The sequence below is a fragment of the Triturus cristatus genome, chromosome 9, assembly GCF_964204655.1.
Source record: "Triturus cristatus chromosome 9, aTriCri1.1, whole genome shotgun sequence".
In the NCBI taxonomy this organism is placed as follows: domain Eukaryota; kingdom Metazoa; phylum Chordata; class Amphibia; order Caudata; family Salamandridae; genus Triturus; species Triturus cristatus.
Genome location: NC_140592.1, coordinates 164,989,978 through 165,014,221, shown reverse-complemented (window position 1 = coordinate 165,014,221; position 24,244 = coordinate 164,989,978). Strand labels below are relative to the sequence as shown.

Genomic DNA, 24,244 nt, shown 5'->3' with positions numbered 1-24,244 from the left:
GATTTTTGTATCTTTTAATGGAACGGTTATGATTGTCCATTATGACACAGTACCGCCGTAACTCATGACGTATAGGCATGCAAACGTGATCATGCACGCGTATATGCCTTAGCACTTTGTTTTTTTCCCTCTTGCTTTGCAGGTACTGTGCAGCAAATGATTGGCTATGGCAGCCAAAAGGTGTGACATTGCCTTATGAATGCTTATTTTCCCTTCTAAGTAGGACATCTATTTTACTTTTTTTCTTCAGGAAGTCTCTTTGGTTTCCTTTTTATACACCATGCTGTCTGTCCTCCTGAACCTATGCCACCACCACCGGACCTTTGGAATTTACTCCACTGCCTCCAGAATCGCCTTTGGCAGTATCAGCAGACTTATAAAGAGCAACCATGATGGGCAGATCTCACTGTAGAGACAAATCACAGCACTGCAGTCACCATAGGTCCACCTTAAGGTTGAGTAAGTCTCACAAGCATGTGAATCTGGTACTTTAGTCAATGAATGAAAACCAACATGTTTGATGCATAGCATACGTTCGCCATCTGGTGTTAGGCTCCGAAATGTGCAAGTTGTTTTTCTTCAAAGAAGTCTTTTGAGCCACAAGGTGTAGTGACTTCTCTTGCTTGCAATCCGCATTACCCTCAACTCCGTTGGTAGGTTCTTTTTCTCAGCCGTCAGGTTTGGACATGTGCTCCTCTGCTCCGTTCAATATCGTTGTCGGGCTCTTCCCTGATACTGTCAGTATTGTTTTTAATCACGGTTGGATCACTGTTAGAAATGTTTTTTCTGTTTGGGTAAGGTATGCACCCAAGCCAGACAAAACCCCCCATTCTAGTCAGGGTAAGTCAGATACTCACCAAAGGTAACCTGTGCTCACTCTGTGGTAGCTTGGCGCACAGCAAGCAGGCTTATTCACTTTACTTCTTTACTTTACTTCTTTATCCCCAAAACGGATGGGTCCCTATTACCAATACTCGAACTCAGACGTCTAAAGAGGTACATTTTCTCAGTCCCCACAGTCTCCAGAAGGTTTACCAATTGCATAGTAGTAGTAGTAACAGCTCACTTACTCAGGAAAATATTCACATTTTCCCTTACTTAGATGATTTGGCTCATCAAGAGCAATACTCTTCAAAACTGCTTGCAACACACTCAAACTACAATAAACCTATTTCACAGCTAGGTTTCGTGGTCAAATCTCACCACCAGCCCCTTCAGCTAGAACCTTACCTTGGAGTCATCCTCAACTCATACATGGGGAGCTTACCCAAATGCTGCCAAGATTCGATCCTTCAAAACACTTATTCCACAATCTCAGCCTCATCAGCAGCTAACAGTAAGAACTGTCATGCGTCTCCTAGGCACCATGGCATCATGCATAGCCGTAAAACCTCATTCCAGGCTCATTATGTGCCCGTTACAAGAATGCTTAGCGCATGAATGCACTCGAGTGGAAGGTCAGCTACAAGATCTAGTGTTGATTGGCCGTCAAGCTTACCACTCTCCACAGTGGTGGAATTCCAACAATCTTCTAAAGGGACAGGCTTTTCTGGATCCAGTTCCACAGAGAACCATAACCACGGATGCATCAGTCACTGGTTGCGAAGCGCACTCACAGGAATTGACTGTACAAGGCCACTGGACATGCAACTCTTTTCCCAATCAGTCACCTAGTCTTGCGGTCTGATTATGTTGCGCTGAAAGCATTCTTTCCCCCACCTCACTTGTAGAGTGGTTCTCATTAAAACAGACAACATGACTACCATGTATTATCTACAAAAACAGGGGGGACCAGGTCACCTCGGCTGTCTCATCTAGCCCAGGACATCTGGAGGTGTGCTCTCCGAGATAACATTTACCTCTTAGTGGAATACCTACCAGGGTTTGACAACGACTTTGCTGCTCTCCTCTGCTACAGACGGGAGACAACAACAAGCCTACGAGTGGAGCTCAACCCACAAGCCCTCCACCCATTCTTCCAATAATGGGGTCCCACAGACCTAGACCTATTCGCCACTGTAGAAAACGACCAAATGCCCAAACTTCGCCTCCAGATTCCCACACTCCAAGGGCAACCTACCATGGATGAATTGGTCAGGGATATTGGCTTACGCTTTTCCACCTCTCCCACTGCTTCAGTTTGCCATTTGCAAACTTCGGCAGGTGTCTAAACACTCATCCAAGTGACTCCCACATGGACCAGACAACCATTATTCACCACACTACTAGAATTCTCAGTAGTTCCTCACTGGGTGCTTCCCAACTGGCATGAACGTCTAATCCACAACCGGGGAGCAGAAAGACATCAATACCCTAGATCTCTCAATCTGGCTCCTGAGCTCTTAGGATTTGGATACTTAACTCTACCTCAACAATGTATGGATATTCTTAAAGAAGCAAGAAGACCCACTACTAGAGCCTGCTATGCAACAAAGTGGAAGCTCTTTGTTCACTATTGTCATTCAAAGGATATTAACCCCTTAACCGCAAAGCCACAAGACATTGTCTGTTACCTTCTCCAATTACAAACCTCTGGGTTAACCTTCACTTTCATAAGACAACACCTAGTGGCGGTCAGCCCTTATCTCCTGTCATTAAAGCTTTTCTAGAGGGCCTCAAGAGTTATCCCACCTACGGTTCCTCCAACACCAGCTTGGAACCTCAGTGTTGTGTTAAAATGGGTACTGGGTCCCCCCGTTTGCACTTTTACACTCATGCCGTCTCCAGTTTCTGGCATTAAAAAAGTTACTTTTCTCAGTGCAATCACTTCACGCAGACATGTCAGTGAGCTTCAGACAATTTTTTTTGATAAACCACTTTTTATTTTGTCATATGCAACAGAAAACAGTGAGCCTTTCGAGCCATCAGCATGCACTAGCCCCGCCTGGGAATCACACCCCCTCTCCGCCCCTCCCCACCCCCCACCGCAAATTCACAATACATTTCCTAACCATTTCCCCCAAACCCTACGGTACTTTTTGTGGCAGCCCCGTGCCTGGTAAGAGTCCGCTCCTGCGCCGCACACCAGTCCACTCTGGCGCTCCACTTGGTTAGACTGGGTGGTTGCGGCTGTTTCCATGCCGCCGCAATATCCCTCTTCGCCACCATTAACGCTGTCATAAGAAACACTTTCTCAGCACGCGTGCCATCTAGGCCGTCGGTGATACCCAGTAAGATGTGTTTAGGGTTATGTGGCACTTCCCACCCCAAGACCTCCGTCAGATCAGTTTCTATGCCATGCCAATACCCCTCAAGTTCCGGGCATGACCACACCATGTGAATGAAGTGGGCCGGGTCAAAGCTACAGCGGGGGCAAGCTGCGTCAGTGGAGAGGCCTGCACGGCGCAGGCGCGCTGGTGTGAGGTAGGCCGGGTGAAGGTAATAGATTTGAATAAGCCTCAGCTTGGCGGAGGCCGTCACCAGCCTGGGAGCCATAAGGGCGTCCCGCCAATCGATCTCGTCCAGGGGACCCACCCATTCCTCCCACCGCTCTTTCAGACCCTCCCGGGGCGCGGGGGCATTGTTAATAAGAGAGCGATATATCCTGGATATACCCCCCCTCCCCAGGTTACCCATCAGAACCTGAGCCTCCGGGGGGCTATGGTCCGGCAGCCTGATGTCCAGCGGGGTGTATGCACGTATAGCGTGTCGCAGTTGGAGGTACCTATAAAATTGGGATGGGTGGAGAGAAAAGCGCGCCTGCAGTTCCGAGTACGAGCGTCCCCTCCCACGCCAGACGTCCCCCAGCTGGGAGATGCCGAGCAAGTCCCATGGCGTAAAACCCTCCAGCCCCGCAACCTCCCGCAACCATGTCCCATGCCAGAGGGGGGTGGCGCGAGTCAACCTCCTGGTCCACCCGGTGTGGCGGAGCGCCGCCCGCCAAGCCAGGAAGACCGCCTTGGTGAGATCTGGGCAGGTGGCGGGAATAGGGGCACCGTACATGCGGTCTTGAATATAGGAAAAACCCAGGGCCTCCAATTCCACCCTGTAAGCCGGGTCAGACCACCCCCCCCCCCCCAAACCAGTCGTGAATGACCAGGAGCCGGGTGGCCAGGTAGTAAAGATAAAGGTTGGTCATGCCAAGTCCCCCATCAAAGGTGGGGAGGCGACATATCGACAGGGCCAACCGTGGCCTCCCACCACCCCAGAGGAATCTGGTGGCCATCCCGTCCAACTCGTGAAACCACGGCCTTGGAAAGGACACAGGAGTGTTCTGCAGTACATACAGGAACCGGGGGAGAATCATCATTTTGTAGAGCGCCACCCTCCCCAACGGATTCAGTGGGAGCGAGTGCCACCGTGCGAGGTCTGCTTTGGCGTTCTTGACTAGGGGGGGTCACATTGAGCGCCCAGCTCAATTCCGGGAGGAGGGAGACCCAGATGCCCAGGTATTTGAAGGACAGCCGGCGGAGGGGAATCGTGTTCTGCCAATCAAAACATTCCCGGGAAGGGTGCAGAGGCACGAGGACCGACTTGTGCGAGTTTAGGTGGAGGCCAGAAGCGCGGGCAAAGCGGCCCAAAATGTGGAGAGCCCGAGGGTGCCGGGTCACCAAGGTACAACAGAACGTCGTCCGCATAAAGGGCGATCTTGTCTGCCTCAAGGCCCGGCCAATCCCATCCCCGAATGAGGGTCCGCTCTGATCAGGGCAGCAAGGGGCTCCATTGCAAGTGCAAAGAGGAGGTGCGAGAGCGGGCACCCCTGCCACGTACCTCGGCTGATCCGAAACGCTCTCAACAGCGCCCCATTAACCAACACTCTGGCGCGTGGGCGCGCATACAGGACCCGCACCATTTCAACAAACTTGGGACCGAAACCCATGTGGGTCAGGACATCGAACAGGTAGGGCCACCCCACCGAGTCGAAGGCTTTCTCGAAATCGGCAAGCAAGAGAGTGAGGTAGGGAGATATCCGATGGCGGTGTGCCAATGCCACATGAAGGCGGCGGAGGCAGTGACGAGTGCCCCGGTCCGGCATGTAGCCGCACTGGTCCGGGTGCACCAGGCACGACAGAAAGGGCCAGAGCCGCTGGGCCAGGACCGCCGCGTACAGCTTGATGTCGGTGTTGATCAGAGAGATCGGCCGGTAGGCCGACCTGTCACTGGGCAGCGGAGTGGACTTGGGCAGGACCACAATCGTGGCTATGTCAGCCTCCGGGGGGAAGGAGCCTCTTTCAACCACTTCCGCATACAGGGCACCCAACCGTGGGACCAGATGGTCCTTGTAGGTGGCATAAAACTCCTGGGGGAAACCGTCCGGGCCCGGGGTCTTCCCGGCGGACGTGCGCCCTATCGCGTCCCCGATCTCCTCAGGAGAGATAGGCACCTCCAGACTCTCCCAATCACTCGGCCGCAGCCGGGGAAGTCGTAGATCACCAGCGGCGAGCAGTGAAGCCAGGGACAGGTCCGATGCCCGAGCCCGGTAGAGTTGTGAGTAGTACTGAGCAAATGCTCCCGCTATAGCCACGGAGGAAGACTGGAGCGTGCCGTCCGAATCGGTCACCGCCGGGATGATGCGCGATGCCCTGGGGTAAGTGGCCAACCGATGCAGGAGCGCCCCATTCTTGTCACCCCATCTGTATACCCTCGCCAGCGAGGATTGCCAGAGGAGCTTGGCCGCGTCAAGCAACCGCTGACTAATCAACTCCCGTAGGAGTCGCAGCTGCCGGGTCTCGGCCGGATCACCAGATTCAGAAATGGATTGCTCCAGGCGCAGTGCCCGAGCCTCACAAGTGGTGAGCTGCTGCAGCTGCGCCTGGCGATGTTTCACCACCTGTGCCTTGGCAGCCCCCCTAACCGTGGCCTTACAAGCCTCCCAAAGGGTGCCCGCCGAAGAGACCGACCCGTCGTTGTCGCCAAAGTAGAGTGCCAGCGCGGACCCCACCTCCTTACGGAGCGTCTTGTCCTGAAGGAACCATGCATTAAAGCGCCACATTTGGCGAGCCCCGTGGGGCGGGGGGCCCAGACCTAGTAGAAGCGGAGAGTGGTCGAATATCCCCCTGGGGAGGATGCGGATGTCTTGGACGCCCAGACAATCAGCAGGGGGGACAAAGATCGCGTCAATGCGTGCATGAGTGTGGTGGGCGGCCGAGGTGTGTGTGTGTATTGCCGCGTGTGTGGGTGCCAGATTCGCCATACGTCGCACAGGCCCTGTGCCTCCGTCCAACCGGCCAGCTGCCTCGCCCGCGCCGGAGTCAGAGACCGGACCCGAGGAGTCAAGGTGTGGGGCAGACACGGCGTTAAAGTCCCCCCCCCGAGAACAATAGTGCCCAGCGGAAAAGTCTCCAGCTAGGATGCGGTCTGAGATGGGGCCGGAGACAGCCCTGTGGGCGGCGCATAAAGCGACAAGAGGCTGAGCGGCCGGCCCTCAAGCGTGCCGCTAACAGCAACTCCCCTCCCCTGGGGGTCGTGGATCACCCGGGACAACACAAAAGGCAAGGAACGGCGCAGCAGGACAGCAACCTGAGCGGCGCTGCTCCTGGACCTCCCGGGTGTAGTCCGGGAAGATCATAATGGTGTGATTATTATAAGTCAATGGGCCATTCACCCGCGCCTCCCGCAGAATAGCATCTCTGTCCCTGAAGTTAAGGATCCGAAGAATAAAGGGGCGTGGGGGGGCTCCTACCGGAGGCCTGGACGCCAGCGACCGGTGCGCCCTCTCCACCACGAACCAAGCTGACAGGCTGTCCGCCGGCATCCAGGACTTAAACCAGGCATACAGGAAGTCGTCGGCCCGGCCCGACTCAACCCTCTCCGGAAAGCCCACCAGGCGAAGGTTGTTGCGGAGGGCGCGGTTTTCGGCATCCTCCGCCCGCCTATGCAGTTCCCTGGAGTGGGTTGTGAGCTCCCGGACCTGGACTTGTAGTTGGCGAATGTCATCCTCCGCCGTGGAGATCCGCGATTCCGCTTCCGTAATGCGGGCCGTGGCGTTGCGGAGGTCCTGCCGCAAATGTGCAACGTCTACCTTCACCTCCCCAACCATCCCCTCCAAAGAGGTGCGAGATGCCTCAATAGCTTGTAGGATGGTGGCCAAGTCCTTGTTTGGGGCAGGCGCCTCCCCTCCGCCGGCACCCGGTGGGTCCGAGGTCGCAAAGCGGTCAATCCTCGTCTGGTGGGACGCCGCCGGTGGCCTGGGGCCTTTTCCTTGCCCATGATGGGCCCACGTGTCTCCCCTTCCGGATCCGGGGCCGGGTCAGCACCGCTCCACCGCCGGTCCCGCGCCGCGGGCAGCTCCCAGAAGCGGCCCCCAGCCAAGCCGCGGCGCACGGGCCGCTCCGACGCCGTCTCCCGCCCCAATCTGCAGGGCCGATCCAGCAACGTGGAACACCGCCACTTCCCCAGCTCAGGGCCAGCAGCCGGACCCCCCCGGGACGCAAGGGTCAGAGAGCGCCCCCCTCCAGCCCAGACCCAGCTCCGTGGGCAACCTCGCCGGGTTAGAAGGATGAGGGGCAAGATGCAGGGGGGGGCCTCTCTGCCAGCAATGGCCCTCAGACAGATGGCGCAGGGTGGGAACAGTCTAGCGTCGCGTCTCCCTCAGGTCGCCGCCGTGGGTGCAAGGGAATGGTACCGCTCCACGCGCGGAGGCCTTCCACAAGGTCCGGGGGGACCGCACCCCCGCGGGAGTCACCCCGCCAGCACCAGATCCCCCATCAAGGCGTTCAGGGCAGGAGAGCAAGAAGGTTAGGGGGAAGCCGTCTCCCGGAGGATGCACCGGTCCGCAGTCCAAACTGCAATGAGGCAGCGGGTGCCGGCAGCGGCGAAGCTGGGTTCAGTCCCACGAGTGGGCCCTCACTGCCCGGGCCGATCCGCCCGTCGATCAGGGCCTATCAGCAGGTGGTGGTCCGGGGAGGAGCTCTGGGTCCGCCGCCCCCCCCCCCCCCGACTCACCCGTAGTTCGTTGCAGGCAGAGGCTCCTCTCCGCGGGCTCCTCCCGCCACAGTACAGCCGCCGGCAGGGTTGCGGCCTTCACCCCTCGCGTGGCGCCGCGGGCGCTCGTAGTTAGCGCCGCCGGCCGAGGAACCGGCCGGGTCCGCGCCTCTTCAGCGGTGCCGCTCACAGGCGGCAGATCTCAGTCCCCGCGGCTCCAAATCGGCCAGGAGTTTCAGCGAGGGTAGGGCATCGGCTCCGTGTCAGGCGGCGTGAAGCAGAGTGCGCCCAGGACAGCGACGGCGGAGCCAGAACGGATGCGAGGGGTCAAGCATCACGGAGCTTCACCTCGGCGCGGCCATCTTGGCTAGCGCCACCTAGCGCTCTCCGAGCTTCAGACAATTACTCTAGAAAAACCATTCTTACAACTTCATAGGGACAAAGTTGTACTATATACCAACCCTAAATTTGTTGCAAAGAGGGTCTCATAGTTCCACTTTAATCAGTCTGAGTTGCCAGTACTCTTTCCACGACATGATTCTTTTGCTGAAACCGCTTTACGCACGCTGGATGTAAAAATAGCTCTCATGTATTATTTTGACAGAGCGCAAACATTTAGAAAGGCAAAACAACTATTTGTTGCATTCTCAAAACCACATAAAGGAAGGGCCATCTCTAAAGCAAGTATTTCACTTTGAACTTTAAAATACGTCCAAACTTGTTATACTAAAGATAAACAAACTCTATATATCCCTCCAAAGGTTCACTTTATTTGCAAAAAGAGAGCCTCCTTGTTTGTTTTTGGCAATATACCCATGGCTGACATATGTAAGGCAGCTATGTAGACTAAACCGCACACATTACAAAACAGCACTGTGTAGATGTCATAGCCCATCAACAAGCTAATGTGGGCCTAGCGGTTCGGAGTACATTATTTCAAACAAACGCAACCCACACAAGCTAATCTCCGCTTTGGGGAGGAAAACTGTTTTACAGTCTATGCTAAGTATTTGTATCTACAGCCACACGTCATAAAACGGCAAGTGTTACTTACCCAGTAAGCATCTATTTGTGGCATGTAGTGCTGTAGATTCATATGCACCCACGCTTCTCCCAGGACACCTGTGTTGTATGCAATTATCTACATTAAGCATTACAATACTTTCACATGGTCATCTCACCAGAATACATCATCCTTCACACTCCATCCTCACCCGCCAAGCGTAAAACAATCTAACAGTGGAGTTGAGGACTATGCGCATTGCAAGCAAAAGGATTAGTCACTACACCTTGCGACTCGACCCAACACTAGATGGCGGACATATGCTAAGCATATGAATCTACAGCACTACATGCCACAAACAGATGCGTACTGCGAAAGTACAATTTTCCTTCCCTTCAACCGTCTTGGTCAGAGTTCCTTCCTGACCAGGCAGGCCCATGTACAGACTCCTCTGCCCCTCTGAGGTTGAACACAGCACCCTCTGCAATGCAGTTGAGAGACAGAGAGACACTCAAGAAGTGATCAGAGAGTCTCTCTGCAAGAAGAGGTACAGGAGTTGGGCTTCCCTCTGTGTTAAGTCCAGTATTAGCACCTTCTATTTATGCTGACTGTATTTAGAAGTAGGTACATTGTGAAGTATAGCACTCACTAAGCTTTCCTCTTGTGGTAGTGAACTGCACCAAATACTTTCAGATGTTGTCCTAAAAGCACAGCACACCAAGAAATCTGTGACCCCTCCCCCCCCCAAGATACTCTGGCAGTTCACTTACTGGAGGTACAAGTGTTTCCTTACACAGCTGCCTGCAGAAACTGTTGCCTATCTCCTCAAGAATCAGTCCTCCGCGATCACTGGCCTGGCTTCTCTCTTCCCCCAAACAGATTTTGGACCCATGCACAATGGATCAGATTTGAACCCTCAGACCAGGAGCAGCTGGATCAAAAGGTACAACATTCCTCTTAACTCCCCTTAGATCCTGGCTTGCTGTTTTCAATACTGAGCTCAGACTCCTTCTTGGCCCCCCTACAAGTGTAAAACAGTGCGAACCTAGTGGTGCAACAGCCTCTGGTTCAGGTGCAGCATGCTCTGCTACAATTTCAAGCATCCCGCAATTTGCTCCTGCATACTCCAGGACTGTTTTCATGGTCCGAGTCAAATGTACCAGTCACCCTTCCTCAACCTCTACAACCAGCATAACGTAGCCTTCATTGCAGATTACTCCAGCGACCAATGCTGGATGAACACGTTTCCTGTGGTTTATTTCACAGGCCCCCTTTCTTGCTAGATGGCTTGTCTGGTTGAACCAGGCACTGGCCTGGACCCTGATCATAAGATCTGCACTAATGACAATGAGGACCAAGTGCCACAGTATGTATTGGAAGCTCTGACCCTTAAGATGCTGACTCTGGCCACTGTTCGAAAATGACTGCAGTTCCTCCACCAAAGCCAGCACTGGCCATAGAGCCTCTGGATCTTGAGCATGCTGAGAATTGTAGTAAGGCTATGTGAAAGCCTGGTATAACAAAGCCATTGTACCATGTCCCCAATAAAGATGCAATACAACAAAGCTCTCCTCCATCTCCTCCAAGCTCAGTATCAAGTAGAGATGGTTGCTTCTCTAAAGGATTAAGTAGCACCTTCACTGTGACCAAAAATGCCAAACGTCTGGAAAATATGGTTAAACTTTTCTCTTGCACTTAAACATTGAAACATTGATGCCTTCGTGGAAAGCTACAAGCTCCATCTATGGCACAGGGTTGATCGGCACACTGACTTATTCCTGGACTTGGTCCAGGATCTACAAGATATGCTAAGTCCATAAAACCCAGAGACTTGATTAGCAAGGTCACCAGGACAACATATTATGGCCTGGTCACATGCAATTAGTCATGGCTCAAGTTCTCAGACCTGAAGTTGCAGACTTAGAAGAAGGAATATGGCCTCCCGTTCTAATGAAACACCTTGTTTGAACAGTCTTTGGTGGCTCAGGAAAACATAATTGACCTCCTCTTCCAAAGGATAAACTAGTTTGATCCCTAGACTGATGAGTTCTCCAGAAGTACAAGCTGGAAATGGCCATAGCCAAATTGCAATGTGACGTCCATGCAGTACCTGAGAAACCCTTTTCCTCCCCCATGTTGGTGAAGGGATCTCACAATTGTTTTGGATTGGTGATCCTTTTGATCCAAAAGACTTTGCAGAGATGGAAGACTTTTACTTTTGTGTGCAACCAAGGTGGACCCACACGCCCTTGTGAACTTCACTAAGGTAATAGTCCAGGTAGCAGTGATTGAAAACTATTCAATCACTTGAACCATCATGTAATACAATTTACATTATCCATTCTCTCGTCACCAAGGACTCCTATTGTAGGAAACTGGCTTTATATAGTATACCTATAAGAGATATACTGTGCAAAGAGTCCAGATATCCCTTACTAGTTCAGGGCCTTGCTCTAGCAATGTCAAGTAGCTCTCTTAGGGGGTAGCATGGTTGAGCAGCCTTAGGCTTATCAAAGAGGAGTGTTTGACATCTGCAATACACAAACAGTCAATAAACGATGCTCACAACTCAATAAGGAGATCCACACCAATTTACAAAACTAACTCCTATCTTTATATAACGTTTAGCACCAAGGTAATCAAAATCAGTACGTTTCAAGTAATACATTTTTTAAAAATGAACAAGTATTGCAGTTTCTGCAGAGGTAATGTTATCCTATGGAAGAGACACATACACTGCCTACAGGTACTTCTCCGCGACTTACGGGACCAGTCTCCTGGACTTAAGGTAAATATGGGGCAAGGTTGAAGGCAGTACCAACAGGTCACCTTGGGCAGCACTGGAGCAGCCGGGTGGAGAGTTGCAGTTCCGCTGCTCCACTGTAGTTCCTGAGATCTGGCAGAAGTGTTGGTGGTCCTCCCAGCTTTTGGAGACACAGCAGCTTGCAGGGTAAGTTGAGTTTAGTGCAGTCATCGGAAACAGCAAATAGGCCGGCAGGATTGACTCCACGTCAGTTGCTCCTTCCACAGTTTTTGCTGCTCTTCAGTCCTTCTTCTTTAGGTTGGCAGGAATCTGCTTTACTGGTGCCAGGGGCTCCCCTAAATACTAGTTGTATGTTAATGAGAGTGTAGTCTAGTAGCCAATAGGCTACTGACCACTGTGGGCAAAACCCTGTCCCAGAGTTCCTAAGTTTGTCAAAACAATTAATGTTGACTCTGAAATTTCGCATTTACTTCAGTTAGCCCACCTTAGGGGTGGAACTAGCCTAAAGGTGAACACGCCTTTCTAACTACTAATCTTCCTGCCTATTTAGGTGCTGGGGAGGGGGAGGACAATTCACATACCAAAGAATGGGCTCTTTGATGCTTCCTGCTTTGGAATTCAAATTTGCAGGTCATCCTGTGGGACGGGGCGTAAGTACCGTCTGTGGGACTGGCCTTGTGTTTTGATCCCCTGAGGGCAAAGGCCCTCACCCCTGGGGGCCAGAAATTCATCTGTGGTGGCAGGTTGGCTAGGACCAGTCAGTCAGCACCCCGGTAGTAGGTAGGTTTTCAGGGGGTACCTCTAAGGTGCCCTCTTGGTACATGTATTAATACATCTATTACTGAAATCAGATTGATACCAAGCACCTTTGGTTTTAGTGAAGTCATCATGTAGCTGGGGAACTCGGTTTTTACTAGTGCTCAGCACAGATATATTTAAAATGGCTTCCCTGATCACTTGTACTGGCAAGAATTGACCTGACCAACACAGGGGCATATCTGCTCATGCATATATGTCCATACATGTAGTACAGTGCACCCTTCCTTAGGGCTGTATGGCCTGTTGTAGAAGTGACTTACCTAAGCTGCATGCACTGTCTGCTGGCATGGCACACAGGCTGTGTGTCATGTTGTGTTTTCACTTTTTAGAACACCTTGTCATGCAGCCTGCAGCGGCAATCTGTATGAGTTTGGTGCTGGGTCCCTTAGAGTGGCACAAGATATGCTACAGCTCTTAGGGGCAGTCTTTATCCTAGGTGCCAGAACTACCCCGTCCTACGGACTTACAGAGGTGTTGAAGGCCTGGTCACCTGGGGACCAAGTGACCAGTTGTTGTGTTTTGGGGAAGGAACACTGGCACTAGGGACCTGTTTAGCAGGATCCCAGTGCACTTCAGTCAAAGTTGCATCAAATACCAAGCAAAATGTGCAGGGACTACTGCAACAAAAACCCAATTTCCTACAACTAGCCCCTGCAACCCCATAATAAATGAATAAACTTGGCATACTCTCCTTCAACTCTAATTTAAGTACCTCTTTACATACTAACCCAATATCAAAAGGAATAGTTCCTCCTCCGGCTGACAACTATGCATGACATACTTGTGTTGCAATTCTCCCATCTATTAAGCCTCTTAGGAATACAGGCTGATATCTTAAGTAAATCCATACAAATCCCTAAAAGTAAATTAAGACCACTAGAAAGCTGCCGGACGAAATCTTCCATTAGCAACAAACCTTCCCTCCAGTTACAGTCCTGAATTTTAAAGCCCCTATGAAAAAGGCAGAAAGTTTCCACCACTGTGTTGGAAAGTGGGTTTCTGTTGCAGTAACCACCCCACTTTTTGACAGATTTCTGATGCACTTTGACTTGATGTGCCCTGGGTCCCTGCCAATCCGGTTCCTAGGGCCTGTGTTCTTTCCAAAACTGTACCTTTGCACCCCCAATTTGCACCTCTCTGGCCACATGCAAGTCCCTTGTAAAAGGTACCATGGGTACCTAGGGCACTGTGACCAGGGAAGGCCTCTAAGGGCTGCAGCACATATTGTGCCACCCTTAGAGGTCCTGTACCTAAACACACACACACTGCTATTGCAGGCAACATGTTTTGGTGCAGAACAAAGTGAAGATTCGACATGACACACATACCTGAGTGCCATGCCTGCAACCAACTGCCTATGGCATAGGTAATACACCCCTATTGTCTGGGTGCACTGTACCACTGGTGAAGGTACAGTTGCATAAGCACCATACCTCTACAGTGTCTAAGTCAATTTTTAGACATTGTAAGTGCGGTAAAGCCATAAGGAGTATGTGGTTTGGGAGTTTGTCATTATGAACTCCGCAGCACCATAATGGCTTTAAGAATTCTGGGAAGTTTGGTAGCAAACGTCTCTGTATAATAAACCCACACTGATGCCAGTGTGGGATTTATTATACCATGCACTCAGAGGGCATCTTAGAGATGCCCCCTGAAAAAACGACCAGCCTCTGGTGGGTTCCTTGACTGGTAAACACTAGCCTGTCACCACGAGACCGGTTTCTGCAACCCTGACATGGGAGCATTTGCTCCCTGGGCCCAGAAACAAAGCTTTACCTGGACGGCGGTGGTCACACCTTCCCCAGGTCAGGAAGAGCCATCTGTGGCAAGGGTGCTTCAAAGACCTTGCCGCCTTTGTAACACGACCCCCCCAGCCTCACCTGCTATCAGGAGCAGACCTCCTTCCTGTCTCCCCTCCTTTTCTGCAGTAACACATGCGGGAAACATTGGAAGAGCCCAGAAGGTGTGTCCACCTCTGCCAACCCTACCCTTCAGGTGGGGGACTCGAGGTGAAGCACACTCTTCAGTGCCTACCATCTTGCAGATGGCAGACACACTCTCCAGTCTGGAATAAGGAATGTGCCCACTCCCCCACATGGGGTGAGCACACCAAGGATGTAGTCACCCTTAGGTCAGTAGCCCATTGGCTACTGACCTGGAGACCCTTTAAACACCCCCTAAATACAGTATTTAGGGGGCAGCCCTGAACCAAGAAGGGAGATTCACGCAACCTACAAAGGACGAAAGAAGACGCCCAGCAGACGAGACTGCAGAGAAGAACTGACTTGCCCTTCCCGCGTGTCTGTAGTTTCCAGAGATCCTGTGCCAAAAGTCGCCTTGTCCTGCAGCCAGCGACTTCCAGAACCCCTGGGAGGACTGACTACCTTCAACAAAGATCGTATCTCCTATAGTTCGCAGCTCTGTTCAACAGAATCTCCAAAGCAAGACTGAGCCTGCTGAAGACAAAGAAATGCAACGCCTGGAACCGCAACTGCACCCGTCACCAACCGGCTGAGTTGAGTAGCCCACTGGTCCCAGCGGTCCAGAGTCGTGAGTCCACCGTGGGTTGACTCCTCCAGGACTCCCAGACGTCACCTGCAGCCTCTGCACGGACACCACCCCCCAACCGCCAGTGGATCAGTAAGATAAAATCTGACCTCAAAAGGCACCCCTGCATCCAACCGCCCTGCGCCCTAGAGAAGAGGACCTGAGGTGTACCTACGACCCTGAGCTCCCCACCTTACCTGCCCAGCTGTTGGTTTCTCCTGGAAGACTTCCTGGAGCGAGCCTGCAGCCAAAATCCCAAACTGGGAACTCCCATCCATTGAAAACAGGGCACCCAATGCCAAAACAGCACCCTGTACCTTTTGTGCTAACTTGAAACTCCCTTTTCCCTCATCAAAACCCTAGTAGCTTTGCTTCACATCCAGGTGGCGTGAATGTGAGCAGCCACCAACCAGAGGCCCCCTATCCCACATTGGATATCATTGGGCCTCATCACTCTGTACACAGCCGCCCCTGTGCCGCTGTGGGTGCACCTTGTGTGCTAACTTGGACCCCCCCTTTGCCCTGATCTAAAACCTAGGAGCTTTGCTCCCACATCCAAGTGGCGTGCCCGTGAGCAGCCATCAACCGGAGGCCTCCTAACCCCCATTGGATAACCCTGGGCCTCAGCACACAGCTGTCCTAGTGCCACTGAGGGTGCTTTGAGAGTGTATCCTTGACCCTCAGGGAACCCTGGTTGTAACCCCAGGAACCCAACTCTCAAGACATATTCCTCACCTTTAAACCTTTGACCTGATTTTCTCCCATAAAACTCCATTGACTATTTTTCTGTGGAAAATGCTTTAAGTGTGTAGTTGAAAAGTGTAAGAAACTGTGTTGAGAAAAACTGACGTAATTAACTTTTTTCCAGGAAATGTCCCAGTGTGATATCTAGGCGTATCACAATGAGTAGAAAAAGTAATCCTCACAAAGTATTCCTGAAAAGTAATCCAAAAGTAATTACAACTGTATTTGCAAATTTTTACCAACCTACAAGAAAAGGCATTATTCATCCAGCTTGCTTTTTAACAATCTGTTTTGAAAAGCACAATCATATTTTACCTGTTCCAAGTCCTGCTTGGTTCTATAAATAAAATCAACAAAGAAATATATTTGATACAAACAATTGATCTGAGTGAAGTCTTTGTGTGTGGCATAATTTCTTGCCTGAGTGTGTACAATAAATGCTTAACATTACCCTCTGATAAAGCCTTACTGCACGCCCACACTATCAAAAATAGAGAGTAAGGTATTATCTACTTTTACCTCTGCAAGCCGTTGGGGTTCCACTTGTTTCTGTATATGTTACAGTCAAAGTGTGAAATCCCGCATTCTATAGAATGCCTAGGTAATGTATAGAATGCCTGAAAATCTAACGTCAAAGTATGAAATGATTGATATTTTATACATTGCCTAGGCATTGTATACTTTACCAGATTGTCTGCCGGCAAAGTATATAATAGACCTAATCCCAGAGACAGCACAAGTTGCTAGCAAGCGAGGGGCAGAGACAGCACAAGTTGCCAGCAAGCGAGGGGTAGAGACAGCACAAGTAACCAGGCAAAGAGCAGGTGGCAGCCGTGCGGTGGTGTGGGGAGCGACCTGCCTGCAAGCAGGGTCAGAGGTCGTGTATAGCATCTGGCTGAGGTTCCACAGATGCTCTGCCGTCATCCTTTCCCGTGGTTCTTGTATCACCATGTCGGATGGGAGTGTTGTGCTAAGACAGGAATCACGCCATGCTGACAAGCAACAACGGTTCTGCGATGAATTATCTCAAGAGCCATTGCTGCTAAAAACGGTGTTTTCCTAACCGAAACCAGTTACCAAAAGTTAGTGGACGATGTGAAAAAGGCTAAGACTACCATTAAGAAGGAACCACGGGACTATTGGCTGGTGAAACACTATGACGTAATGATGGTCGAGAATACGACTCAGTTGATCTATCCTGTTAAAGAAGGTACGAGTGCTATTCAGTTTTACGTTGCGGATTCCGAGTTATTTGACGTACTCCATAAGGCCCATTTGGCTATTGGTCATGGAGGACGGGACAGGATGTTGAAAGAACTTTCACCCAAGTATAAGAACTTCTGATGGATACATCTGCCAGTGGATTCCTCACCTTGTGAATATCCCCTGCGCCAGCATTCCACGGAACTTTTCTTTCCCAGCACTCCACGTCGACGTGGGCGACGTCATAATGCATCGGCTCCGCTCGCGACTCCATTCGACGTCACCGGAGCCATAAGAAGCCCACGTCGGCGTGATGACGTCAGTTCCCATTTTTCCGCGCCGTCGCCGCGCAACGTTTTTTTCCCAGTGCTCTCTAGCTACTTTGTAGTTTAGCGGTGTAACTGTGTTAAAGTCAGTATGTCTTCGACTAGGAAGTCGGGCTTTAAGCCCTGTAGGGAATGTGGAGGTCTGATGTCAATGACGGATCCGCACCAGAACTGCTTATGGTGCCTCTCTTCAGACCACGATATGGAGGAGTGCGGATGCTGTAGGAGCATGAATCAGAAAGCGCTCAAAGAGAGCAAGACTAAGCTCTTCATGAAGAAGATCGGTGAGGAGAAGAGAGGGAGGAAAAAGAAGTCGAAGAGGGAGTCATCGACTTCGAGGTCGAAGAAGCACCACAAAAAGAGGAAGCATTCTTCTCGACGTCGGTCCTCGAAGTCCAGGAAGTCGAGGTCGGCTTCCCCCGTCGACGTCGGAGCAAAGGCTTGTCTCCTTCTCCTTCACCTTCGAAGTCAATGAGGCGTTCTCCTTCGAAGAAGCAGACTCCGGCTCAGTCCACGACGCAGTCATCGGCTCCGTCTAAGGCTTCGACTCCGGTTCGAGTGGAGTCGGATGCTTCCATGGATGAACAGGAACAGGAAGAGTCTGTTCCGGTGCCTGAAGAATCTGCGGCTCCGGTGGAAGATACTGCGGAGCCGACGCCGGAGACCCCACAAGGGGATACAGGGTCTGTTCCTTTTCCTCAATTCCCGGCTCCAGGTACAGATTCTACAAATTTTTTTAATGCTATGTATGGCATATTTAATAGGGCGGCCTACCCATCCGGAGCACCAACTGGTCCCGTGGGTCCGATGGCATTTACACTAGGGGTGCCGCAGCATTATGCTCAGGTCCCCTTTATGCCCTTTATGCCGATGGCGCCTTCTTGGCAGTTTCCGGCGCCGTCTGGGGATCCGATTCGACCTCGGAGGGACCAGCAGACTTCGGAGCCTTCCTCGACGCTGAGGCCGACTCCATCGGCGCCGCGTCCGGCGCCGCCGACTCCACCTATGGCGCCGCCGACTCCGGTACCTCTGGCTCCACCGACGCCGCATACGACGTCATCGACGCCGGCTCCTCGGATCCGGTCGAGAAGGGAGGCCCAGAGGGTGTTGGAGGTAGGGAGATATCGAGCAGAGGTGGAAGAAGGTGAAGTTGACTCTTCTTCTGATGAATTTGAAGGTATTGAAGAAGCAAGTGGGTTGGATACAACCCCGGAGTGGGAGCATACGTCTGCCAGGTCTTTTCCCCCTCAGGAATTGGCTCCCTATCATGTGGTGATCAAGAAGGCAGCAGATCGTATGGATTTGCAGTTGCCCTCTGTGGAGTACAAATCCAACTTGCTAACAGAGGTGTTGCATTCTCCGTCTTCAACTTCAGAGCCTTTGTTGCCCTTCAATGAGGCCATCTTGGAGCCGGTCTTGGAGGTGTGGAAGAAACCTCTTTCATCTCCGGCAGTGTGCAGGCAGGTGGCAAGAAGGTACAGGGTTGCACCAGGGGATCCTGACTTTTTGTCTACGCATCCATCTCCGGACAGCCTGGTTGTGCAGGCTTCATGTTCTAAACATGCTTCGGGTGCCTTCCCTCAGTCTTCAGCTGACAGGGAATCCAAGAAAGTTGATCAGGCAGCCAAAAAGACCTTTTCCTCAGGAAGTATGGCGTTGAAATCGTCTAATGCTACATGCCTTCTGGGGCGTTATGTGCATGCCCTGATGGACTCCATTAAATCTTTGGCCCCTAAGTTGCCGGAGGGGGATAAGTCGTCCTTCTTGGAGGTTGTTGCGGACACACAGGCAGCTGCCAGACAGGTGATCCAGTCAGGGCTGGATACGGCGGACTCGGTGGCAAGAATTATGGGGTCGTCTGTGGCAGCAAGGAGGCAGGCTTGGCTCCGTAACTCTGGGTTCTCGGCTGATGTTCAAGCTACGTTGGTTGATCTGCCATTCGACGGACAGAAGTTGTTTGAGGAGAAAGCAGACTCTGCCCTTCAGCGATTTAAGGACAGCAGACTGACGGCGAAGTCCTTGGATCTGCAGGCTCCTGCTAGGGGTTCGTCTTTTCGAAAGTTTAGGGGTTTCGGAAGAACATCTTTTCGCTCCTTCAGACAGCCCCAACAGCAGCAGCAACAACAACAGCAGCAGAATCCCCTCTATAGGTCCTATAGAGGGAAGCAAAGGAGTCGGAGAGGTTCTGGACGCAACCCCTCTTCTTCCTCATCCTCCTCTGCTCCAAATGAGGCTTCGGGGAAGCAGCCCTAGATCCCCCATCCCGGATCATGTAAGACCTGTGGGGGGTCGGGTGTCCTACTTTCTGCGGGGTTGGAGATCTGTTACAACGGACCTTTTGGGTTTTGAACCTCGTAGAGACTGGGTACGCCCTTCCCTTTCGGGAGTTTTCTCCCCCTTACCCTCCTTGCCAAGGTTATTGCTCGGAAGACCATCTGCTTCTCCTGCAGAAAGAAGTGCTAGCCTTGCTTCAGAAGGGTGCAGTAGAGGTGGTTCCGGAGCAGGAAAGGGGTCAGGGATGCTACTCCCGGTATTTCCTGATTCCCAAAAAGGACGGCAGATTGCGTCCGATTCTGGACCTCAGAATCTTGAATTTTTACCTGAGACAGGAGAAATTCAAGATGCTGACCCTTGCGCAGGTTCTTCAAGCGTTACAGCAAGGAGACTGGATGGTGTCGCTCGACTTACAGGATGCGTACTTTCATGTTCCAATCCTGAAGTCGCACAGGAAGTATCTCCGTTTTACGTTTGGGTCGCAGCATTACCAGTTTGCGGTCCTCCCGTTTGGTCTTACTACCGCACCTCGAGTCTTCACAAAGGTGATGGCAGTGGTGGCTGCTCATCTCAGGAGGTCGGGGATTCCGGTTTTCCCCTACCTGGACGATTGGCTTCTGAAGGCAGAGTCCCCAGAGATGGTGCAGCGTCCTCTGCAGGTGACAACTCAGCTGTTGTTCGACTTGGGTTTTTCAATCAATGTGCCCAAATCTCACCTGGTGCCCTCTCAACGCAACCTGTTTATAGGGGCAGTACTGGACACTACTGTGTGTCGAGCATTCCCTCCTCCTCAAAGGATTCTCGACATTCAGGAGATGGTCCCTTTATTCTACAGTGGAGCGGTTGTTCCAGTTCTGAAGGTCCTACGCCTGCTCGGTCTGTTCGCTTCCTGCATTCTGTTGGTCAACCATGCACGCTGGCACATGAGGGCGCTCCAGTGGTGCCTCCGCAAGCAGTGGTATCAGCACAACGGGGATCTCAGGGAGTCGGTCAAGATCTCCAGAGAAGCTGCAGCGGATCTGTCTTGGTGGAGTGTAGAGGGCAATCTGTCGCAGGGAAAGCCCTTCCATCTACCTCCATCAGTGGCCACAGTGATAACGGATGCATCCACCTTAGGGTGGGGTGCGCATCTGGGGGACCTGGAGATCAAAGGTCTGTGGTCTCCAGAGGAAAGGTTGCTTCACATCAACCTTCTGGAATTGCGGGCGATTCGTTTGGCGCTCAAGGCCTTCCTTCCTTCCCTTCGCGGTCAGTCGATTCAAGTCCTGACAGACAACACGACCGCGATGTGGTATGTCAACAAGCAGGGAGGAGTGGGGTCTCTTTGTCTATGCAGAGAGGCCTTACGTCTATGGTCCTGGGTTCAGGACCATCAGATTTGTCTGATGGCAAATCATCTGGCCGGGGTGCTGAACGTACGTGCGGACAGTCTCAGTCGGCAGTCCTCCGCCGACCACGAGTGGAGGCTCCATCCGGAGGTAGTTTGTCACGTCTTTCGGACGTGGGGAACTCCTCGGGTGGATCTGTTTGCCACTTTCGAGAACGCGCACTGTCCGTTGTTCTGCAGTCTCCAGTATCCGATGCAGGGAGCGTTGGGGGACGCGTTTCAGCTGAGTTGGGGCTCACGACTCCTTTACGCGTTTCCTCCCATACCCTTGATTCCTCGGGTTCTGAGGAAGGTTCGCCAAGACCGGGCCCAAGTCATATTGGTCGCCCCGGATTGGCCAAGAAGGGTGTGGTATACAGATCTTCTCCACCTCTCCTCGTGCCCTCCGCTCCGTCTCCCTCTGAGGGCAGACCTCCTCTCACAGTCGGAGGGGCAGGTTCTACACCCCCACCTCCAGAGCTTACACCTTCATGCCTGGAGATTGAACGGGGCAACCTGAGTTCCTTCTCTCTCCCACCTGATGTGGTGGACGTTATTTTATCGGCCAGGCGACACTCCACCAAGTCCATTTACTCCTACAGGTGGTCTAAATTTGTTAAATGGTGTGGAGAGAGGTCCATTGACCCTTTAAAAGCCCATCTTTCTGATGTTCTCCAGTTTGCTCCTTCCTTGGCTCAGCAGGGCTGTGCTGTGGCCACGGTCAAGAGCTATCTTTCGGCCTTATCGGCTTTTCTGTGCCTTCCAGATCAACCATCACTGTTTAAATCTCTGGTTGTTCTGAGGTTCATCAAGGGCCTTACAAACATGTTTCCTCCCACTCCTTTTGTAATGCCTCAGTGGGACCTTAATCTTGTTTTAACCTTTCTAATGGGGTCCCCATTTGAGCCTCTTCATGGTTGTCTTTTGAGGCTGTTGTCCTTTAAGGTGTTTTTTCTTGTAGCCATAACCTCGGCAAGGAGGGTGAGTGAGCTTCAAGCTCTTAGTTCCAAACCTCCTTTTCTTACCTTACATGCTGAAAGGATGGTTCTGAGGACCAGGGCTGCCTTCCTGCCAAAGGTTGTCACTCCGTTTCATTTGGGGCAGTCCATTACTCTCCCTGGTTTTTACCCACGTCCTCATCCTTCCAAAGAGGAGGAAAGACTCCATCGCCTGGACCCGAAGAGGGCTGTGAGTTTTTATCTGGACAGGACCAAGGACTTTCGCCTTGATGACCAGCTATTCATTGGCTACGTTGGTCGTTCAAAGGGTAAAGCGGTGCACAAGCGCATGCTGTCGAGATGGATCATCCTTGCCATCAAGATCTGCTACGCCCTGGCTGGTAAGACTCCTCCTGAGGGTATTAGAGCTCATTCAACTAGAGCTAAATCATCTACATCTGCTTTGGCCAGGGGTGTTCCTGTGGCAGACATTTGTAAGGCCGCGACTTGGGCCTCCCTCCATACCTTCGCAAAGCATTATTGCTTGGACTCAGAGATGAGGAGGAAGGGCCACTTCGCGCGCTCTGTGTTGCAAGACGTTATGGTATAGGAAGGTGGACACCCTCCTCCGGGAGTGGGGACTGCTGTGGGAATCTATTCACAAGGTGAGGAATCCACTGGCAGATGTATCCATCAGAAGAACAAGTTACTTACCTTCGGTAACGCTTTTTCTGGTGGATACAGTATCTGCCTGTGGATTCCTCACTGACCCACCCGCCTCCCCGTTGTCCACCTTTGTATACCATGAAAAAGGTCTTGTAGATATGTTTTTATGCTGTATGTTACAGTTGTAGGAAATGCTTGGTTTACTTTGCATTCCTTTCCTTTGCATATTATGTATATGTATTAGTATATTGTATACTGTGTATTCTTTGAGTCTGTCGTTAGTCCACCTGTTCGCCTCGAAGGCACGGAAAAAATGGGTGGAACTGACGTCATCACGCCGATGTGGGCTTCTTATGGCTCCGGTGACGTCGAATGGAGTCGCGAGCGGAGCCGATGCATTATGACGTCGCCCACGTCGACGTGGAGTGCTGGGAAAGAAAAGTTCAGTGGAATGCTGGCGCAGGGGATATTCACAAGGTGAGGAATCCACAGGCAGATACTGTATCCACCAGAAAAAGGGTTACCGAAGGTAAGTAACTTGTTCGTTACCCGTCATGATATTGAGCTGTACATTCACCTTTGTGAGCCTTGCCAAAAGAAGCAAAAAGGTGTTAAAAAGGTGTTGTGGTCAAGCCAATGTTTTTTTCTGAATTCAAATCCCGTTGTCAGGTCTATCTCATCGATTTTCAGTCCCATCCTGACAGAGTACAAGTTTATAATGGTGTACCAAGATCATCTCACTAAGTTTGTAGTTCTCAGGGCTCTGAAATCAAAGAGAGCGGAAGAAGTAGCCTACAAGCTCGTCGACATATTTACGTTGCTTGGTGCTCCAACGATTCTGCAGTCCGATAACGGCAGGGAATTTGCAAACAATGTGGTAAGCAGCCTAAAGGAGTATTGGCCCACCTTGAAGATTGTCCATGGTAAGCCGCGCCACTCACAAAGTCAGGGGAGCGTTGAAAGAGCTAATCAGGACATTGAAAATATGCTGTGTGCTTGGATGCAAGATGAAAAAACTAGCTTCTGGAGTGAGGGATTGCGGTTCGTCCAACTTATGAAGAACAGAGCTTTTCATTCTGGGATTAAGAGGTCACCATACGAAGCTCTGGTCGGCTGCAAAGATAGAGTAGGTCTCTCGACGTCGTCCCTACCTGACGACGTTTTACAAGACGTAGAGACTGAGGAAGAGCTCGAAAAAAATAATAGAGAGCGTACAAACAACACAACAGCAGGAAGAAAGACGAGATGAATCAATGCAAGAGTCACAGCTCCCTGCAGAAGACATAGCTGAGACTGCAATCCATGATGGAGGAAACCAAAACGGTGATGAAGCCATGGTTATCGAAGAGCCTTCCTTTTCCGTGGTTACCGAAAATCCTTCTTCCCCTATCTGTTGCGTTTTCTTAAAAGAAACCAGCGGTGCTCATACATGTCGAAAGTGTGGCTGAAACGTTCATGCCATCTGTGGACATTCTCCTAAAGACGATGACGGCGACGAAGTAGAAGGTTATGGGGTTAGCATTTCGTGCAATGTTTGCTTCAATATTGAGAAAGCTATCCAAAGTAAAATGGAATCGAAATCGAACCTTGAGATTCAGGCCAAAAAAATGAAAATGGATTCTGACAAAAAAATTCCTCCTGTGCCTTTGGGTGCCACTGTGCGAGTTCCGATTCCCGACGTCAACAAACGGCGGGGTGACTCACGCAATCTCTTGGCAGTTGTTATGAACG

General features: G+C 51.5%; 1 protein-coding gene across 4 annotated transcripts in view; it reads left to right on the top strand.

Annotated features, from left to right (window-relative positions):
• TASOR (transcription activation suppressor) overlaps nucleotides 1-24,244 on the top strand; it is a 1,129,919-nt gene that overhangs the window by 175,146 nt on the left and 930,529 nt on the right. The window lies entirely within an intron of this gene.